General features: G+C 43.2%; 1 protein-coding gene across 3 annotated transcripts in view; it reads left to right on the top strand.

Moving 5' to 3' along the window:
• Window positions 1-6247, top strand: part of LOC140915855 (dimethylaniline monooxygenase [N-oxide-forming] 4-like) — a 34140-nt gene that overhangs the window by 1577 nt on the left and 26316 nt on the right. The window contains exon 1 of one of the 3 annotated variants that reach the window (XM_073356354.1): window positions 2500-2593. The exons of 1 other annotated variant lie outside the window; for it this stretch is intronic. The gene's annotated coding sequence lies outside the window, so the exon portion shown is untranslated. One more of the 3 variants, XM_073356355.1, reaches the window with a different exon arrangement.

Genomic DNA, 6247 nt, shown 5'->3' with positions numbered 1-6247 from the left:
TTCTGGGGTAGGTAAGAGCATGGAGGCTTATCTGTATAAGGAATTCTCTCCCCAAAAGCAGGGAGTGCAGGTTACACACAGTTCGCATTCTTTCTATCCATAAACAAAGTAGAAAGGACAGATAAGCATAGAAAAAAGACAGCAGCGTAGCTTTACATGATTATAGGGTCGCTTTCTGGGTTTTTTTCCTATCAGCATCAAGGGTGTTCAGCACCTCCCAGGGAAAAATCTTTGGTTATTTGCTTTTGAGGCTGGGCTAGTTACCAGCAGACTCATCCATATGGCAATGATTGCTCCTGTCTGTGGCTGCGCTGCTCTTTCAGGAAGTCTTAGGTCCTGAAGATCTTGTGCAGTTGGCTCAGTTCTGTTCCTTTATTAACAATCTCTTTAAAGTAATAAACATGTCAGCTCTTCCAGAGGGTTTGCTTTGAATTTATTGAGTTGGTTGCCAGTTCTTCTGTGTGCATGCTTTGTGGGAGAACGGATGGTCCTGTGACTAGAGGGCTAGGGTGGTATTTGGGAGACCCAGGCTCAATTCCCTCCTCTGCCTGCTGGATTCAAGGCCCAGGTCCTCCTCAGACTTCCTGTGTGACCTTGGGAAGCCACTCTCTGCCTCAGTTCCCCATCTGTACAATGGAGATAATAACATATCCTGGCCTCACAGGAGTTTGGCGAGGAAAATACATGAAAGACTGTGAAGTGCTCAGATGCAACAGCAATGGAAACCATTTAAGTACCTTAGATTACTACAGGCTGTAGCATTAGCCCTTGAAACTTATGGCTTCTTTGTTTTGTTTTGGCTGCCGTAGACAACCCTTCATAATTTAGACAAGATTGTCATTGTGTTGTCATGCTTTTTGCAGTGTCATAGCTATATTGATCCCAGGATATGAGAGACAAAGCAGGGGAGGTAATATCTTTTATTGCACCAGCTTCTATTGGTGAAAGAGACAAGCTTTCAAGCAACATGGAATTCTTCTCTGTGTAACTTGAAAGCTAGTCTCTACCATCACCAGAAGCTGGTGCAATAAAAGATATTAGCTCACACCTACCTTGTCTTAGTGGTGCTTTAACATGTCTTAGTTCCCACAGTTGTAAGTTCTAGTGTGGACAATACAAAGCCACAAACATTTATGTGATTAAAACTTCAAGGGTGTGGCTGGATAGCTACGTTTCAGCTGTCAAGTGGAGTGTATTTGTGGAGAGGAGCCACACCAAGTGGGAATGACCCAGCCAGAATTCCTCTAGACCATGGTCTTTTTTTCATAGAGGTGGAGTCTATAAATTTTCCTTCCTCTCACCCCCATGCTGATGCAGGTTTGCTGGCCAGTATAGATGGAGGGGGGTCATGGGCCTGCTCTCACCCCAGCTGCAAAGGAGTGAGGGCATGTACATTGTGACTTCACCTTTTCCCTCCCCCCAGCCACAATCTGGCCTTAAATGTTTTGCAGACCCAAGCAACCGCCTGATCTGCCTGCATGGCTCAGTCATCTTGGTTACTATGTGTCAGGGTTCCTTCCCCACTCTGAACTCTAGGGTACAGATGTGGGGACCCGCATAAAAGACCCCCTAAGCTTATTCTTACCAGCTTAGGTTAAAAACTTCCCCAAGGTACAAACTTTGCCTTGTCCTTGAACAGTATACTGCCACCACCAAGCGTTTTAAACAAAGAACAGGGAAAGAGACCACTTGGAGATGTCTTTCCCCAAAATATCCCCCCAAACCCTACACCCCCTTTCCTGGGGAAGGCTTGATAAGAATCCTCACCAATTGGTACAGGTGAATACAGACCCAAACCCTTGGATCTTAAGAGCAATGAAAAATCAATCAGGTTCTTAAAAGAAGAATTTGAATTAAAGAAAAGGTAAAAGAATCACCTCTGTAAAATCAGGATGGAAAATACTTTACAGGGTATTCAGATTCAAAACACAGAGGATCCCCCTCTGGGCAAAACCTTAAAGTTACAGAAAACAGGAATAAACCTCCCTCTTAACACAGGGAAAATCCACATAAAACAAAAGATAAACTAATCCGCCTTGCCTGGCTTACCTATACTGGTTGCAATATTAGAGACTTGGATTAGGATGGGTTGGAGAAGATGAATTTCTGTCTGGCCTCTCTCAGTCCCAAGAGAGAACAAACATGTAAACAAAGAGCACAAACAAAAGCCTCCCCCAGCCCCCACCAAGCTTTGAAAGTATCTTGTTCCTTTATTAGTCCTTTGGGTCAGGTGCCAGCCAGGTTAGCTGAGCTTCTTAACCCTTTACAGGTAACAAGATGTTGCCTCTGGCCAGGAGGGATTTTATAGCACTGTATACAGAAAGGTGGTTACCCTTCCCTTTATATTTATGACACTATGGTTAGCCATTTAGAATTAGTGCATTTTTCCTTTTTTCTTGAGAGCGAATAGGAATGCATTTGAATTTCAATGCTACACAGGGGGAGGGAGGAAGGGTGTAAAGGTCAGAGGAGCTGAGGAGTGAATGAGCTGTAACCATATGGACTTTACTCTCTAATGTAATCTATAACCAGACAAAGTTAACTCAAAACCCAGTCAAATGCAAAACGAAAAAGACACCACAGAACCAGAAAGGTGAGTTTCTTTACTTAGAGTCCTTATTCCTGACTGCATTTTTCATGCTTTCAACAATCAATCCGCAAACTTGGCTGTGTCCAGAACCCCAGGGAGGACTGTGATTGGCAAGTGTGAAAGAAAGGTGTGGTGGGGAAATATTATGCTTTGTTTGACAACTACTCGTTGCACACATACAGAGCAACATTTCTGTATTAATTCCACCATGTGCTGAAGGCACACATCCAGACGTGTACTTTTTGCTACGACTTTGGATAAATGTAAGTAGCTTTTTTTTTCTTCTATTTGTTACTGCTTCTGTCTCATAAGAGACACAAGGTGGGTAAGGCAATATCTTTTATTGCAGCAACTTTTGTAGGTGGAAGGGACAAGCTTTTGAGCTTCATGGAGCTCTTCCGCAGGGCACTTATGTTCTTAAAATGACACTTACTGATATAGTTTATAATACATATGTGTAGCTAAAGTTGTATACAAATTATGGAGTAAAATAAGTCCCATTTTCAAAAGTGACTTGGACACGTAGGAGCCCAAGTTCCATTGACTTTCAATCAGATTTAGGCTCCTAAATACCTACATTCAGTTTGAAAATGGGACTCAATAAAATTGTTCAAAGTGCCCATAGTTCCTATGGAACAAGAAGTAATTAAAGTTGTAGGTAGGTTTCATAGAATCATAGAATATCAGGGTTGGAAGGGACCCCTGAAGGTCATCTAGTCCAACCCCCTGCTCGAAGCAGGACCAATTCCCAGTTAAATCATCCCAGCCAGGGCTTTGTCAAGCCTGACCTTAAAAACCTCTAAGGAAGGAGATTCTACCACCTCCCTAGGTAACGCATTCCAGTGTTTTCACTAAGAGGGTGGTGAAAAGTTTTTCCTAATATCCAATCTAAACCTCCCCCACTGCAACTTGATATGCTCAATTTTTTTAATTGCCTTCTAACTTTCTGGACAGAAAAGTACTAAACGTCCTCCTGAATTTTCTCATGATGTCTCAGATTGGGGAATTTGCTTAGCAAGTGTCAAAGAAATCATTCTACTTCTTATCTCCCTCCAACTGTTGATTGAATTAACCAATTTGTTTGACACCTGGGAAGCTTACAATAGGGTATGAGACTTTGTCTCTTACTGAGCATTTGGAAAGTGCTGGATTAGATATTTATTTGCTACGTAAGCAAAAATTACACGTTTTCCATTTTTTTTTTTTTTGCCCCCACAAGGTCTTTTGCTATTGCTTTATTGGGTGCCTTAACAGAAACCCAAACAGTTGAGAACATGTTAATGTACAGTTTTATTAAATATTAACTCTGAATTTCCTGGGTTTCCAGTGTTTGGGGCTTTTTTGTAATAATGGCAATATTCTTGCCATGTTACTTAACCTTTAAACCTTTAACCATCATTTGCTGTGGCTTAACAGTTTTATTGCCTGGCCTTCACTTAGGTCTCTGGGATGGAGCAGACCCTCTGGGTTAGTCCAGCACTGGGTCAGTATGGCACTATGTGAATCCTTACTTTAAAGATACATGGCCCCATCCTTGGCCATGCTCAAGCAGCAGCACAAAGCAGCCTTAAACCTGGCTTAAAGGGTCAGGGGCTGATTCCTCCAGCATTGGGGAACCTCCAATGGTACAGAGTGGTAACAGCTTCAGTGCTGTCCCTGGTACCTTGGAGCAGAGGGTGTCGCTATGGTAAACAGGAGGGGCTATCCTTGCCAACCAATACAGCTCCTTCGGGGTATGAGTAGGCTTTAGGATATGTTATTTAAATAATGGTTTATTGGGTACGGGGGCGTTTTTTAATGAACAAATTAAAAAATCCAGCAGAATGCTGGGAAAAGGCTTTGGGACTACAGGGCTAATAAAAAAGCTAGGCTATTGCAACCAGGGGCCCTCCACTTCCTGTGCTTTGCACTTTCTTTCACTTCCTCGTACCTGTGTACATAGGCATTCAACTCTCTCAGCCTAAGGCAAGGCATTGTGCTGCAGGAACAGCATCGGGGAACCCCACAAAGGCTTGCTGGTGGCCTACCGGGTGAGAAACACTGTGCTATGGAGTGTAGTCCTAGCAGAAAATTAATAGCTGGGTTTAATGAGAGCTGCAATGAACTGCACTTGCTGCAGGAAAAGTGCTCAGCTACTCAGACAACTCCATCCTGCACAAATTGCTGCAGATGCAGTCAATGAAGCACCAGTAAGGAGCATTATGTTATCAGAAACTCTCCATTTGCTGACCATACCATTAGGTCAAAGATAAGATGAGTCACTATGTTTGGATCCAAATGTCATTTGCCCAAATGTCAGGGGTTAGGTTTGGCCTGTTATAGAGAGGAGTTAGCCATCAAGGTCTGATTCAGATCCAAACTCCAGGCAGATTCAGATGCAGGAGTGCAGCTTATTCCAATCTCAACACATCAGCACAATTTCTATCATCTTCTGAACTCTGCCTTTTCCAATCAACCCTTTCCCAAGCCACGGCTGTCTTCTCTTGATGTCTTCATGCTTCAGTTGTTTACACACACAGCTGATTAAACTTATTAAACTTGGTCACTAGTAAACCACAGAATATCATCTGAGACCATTCTCTCTTGGCACTTTCACCGTAAGTTGCAGTTTCTCTCCAGTTATCAAGTGCAAAACTTGAAAGAGCAAAGGAATTCCCTTTCCCTGACTCTGTGAGTACAAATTATTCATGAAACTGTCTCAACAAAGGCAAGTGAGAAGGCTCAAATGTAAATCCCCAGGATGAAAAAGAGAGAATCAGAACCCCACATTTTCAGGAACGCTGAGGTCCACAGATCCCACTGGCAATCAGGCCACTTCTGTGTAGTTACATGTGACCTTTGCAGCCTCTTTCACCTTTATCTTTCAAGTGCCTGCCGGCAAGCTGTATTTATACAGTGGCCATCAGTGTAGAATCTGAGCACTTCATAATCTTTGTATTCATCCTCACAATACCCTGGGAGGTATTGTGTTCTGTTCTCCCCGCTCTACAGAGAGGGAACTGACACACAGAGTGACAAAGGGAGTCGCACAAGGTCACACAGGAAGCCCATATTAAAAAAAAAAACTTGAACCCAGGTCTCCTAAGTCCTAGACTAGCAACCTAACCACTGGGCTGTTCTTCCTCTCTGCTACTTTTGCCTTTTGCATCTCACTCCTATGTTCCCCGTTCTTTTGGACTGAAATGAGGGGAGGTGCTTATGTTGTTAACTTGCAGGCCTTTGCATGAGGGTCCCTGAGGAGTCCTCTCTCCTCAGACAGAAGACTGTGTAAATTGTCCAAGACAAGCCAGTTGTTCTTTCCTAAAAACAAGTTTTATGTAGAGAGTTACAAGCAGTGATGAGCTGCCAAAATCTTAACAACCGGTTCCCTATAAAAAGTTCTGATTTAAGGGATGTGCCCCAGTATGTATTTTTTGTACCAACAGGGTTACCATATGTCCGTATTTTCCCGGGAGGAATTTAAATCGCCTCCCAGATGGCGATTTAAGAACCAAAAAGCCTGACCTGTCCAGGAAAATATGGATGTATGTTAACCCTGCCTAAAGTTCTTTTTTAAAAAGATGGGCCTGAACTAGAAATGAGCTCCGTTTCACATGTGTGGGTCCCCACCACTCCCTGGGGGTGTGCTAGGGTGACCAGATGCCCCAATTTTATAGG

Source organism: Lepidochelys kempii, chromosome 8 (genome assembly GCF_965140265.1).
Source record: "Lepidochelys kempii isolate rLepKem1 chromosome 8, rLepKem1.hap2, whole genome shotgun sequence".
NCBI lineage: Eukaryota > Metazoa > Chordata > Testudines > Cheloniidae > Lepidochelys > Lepidochelys kempii.
This window is presented reverse-complemented; position numbering and strand designations above follow the sequence as displayed.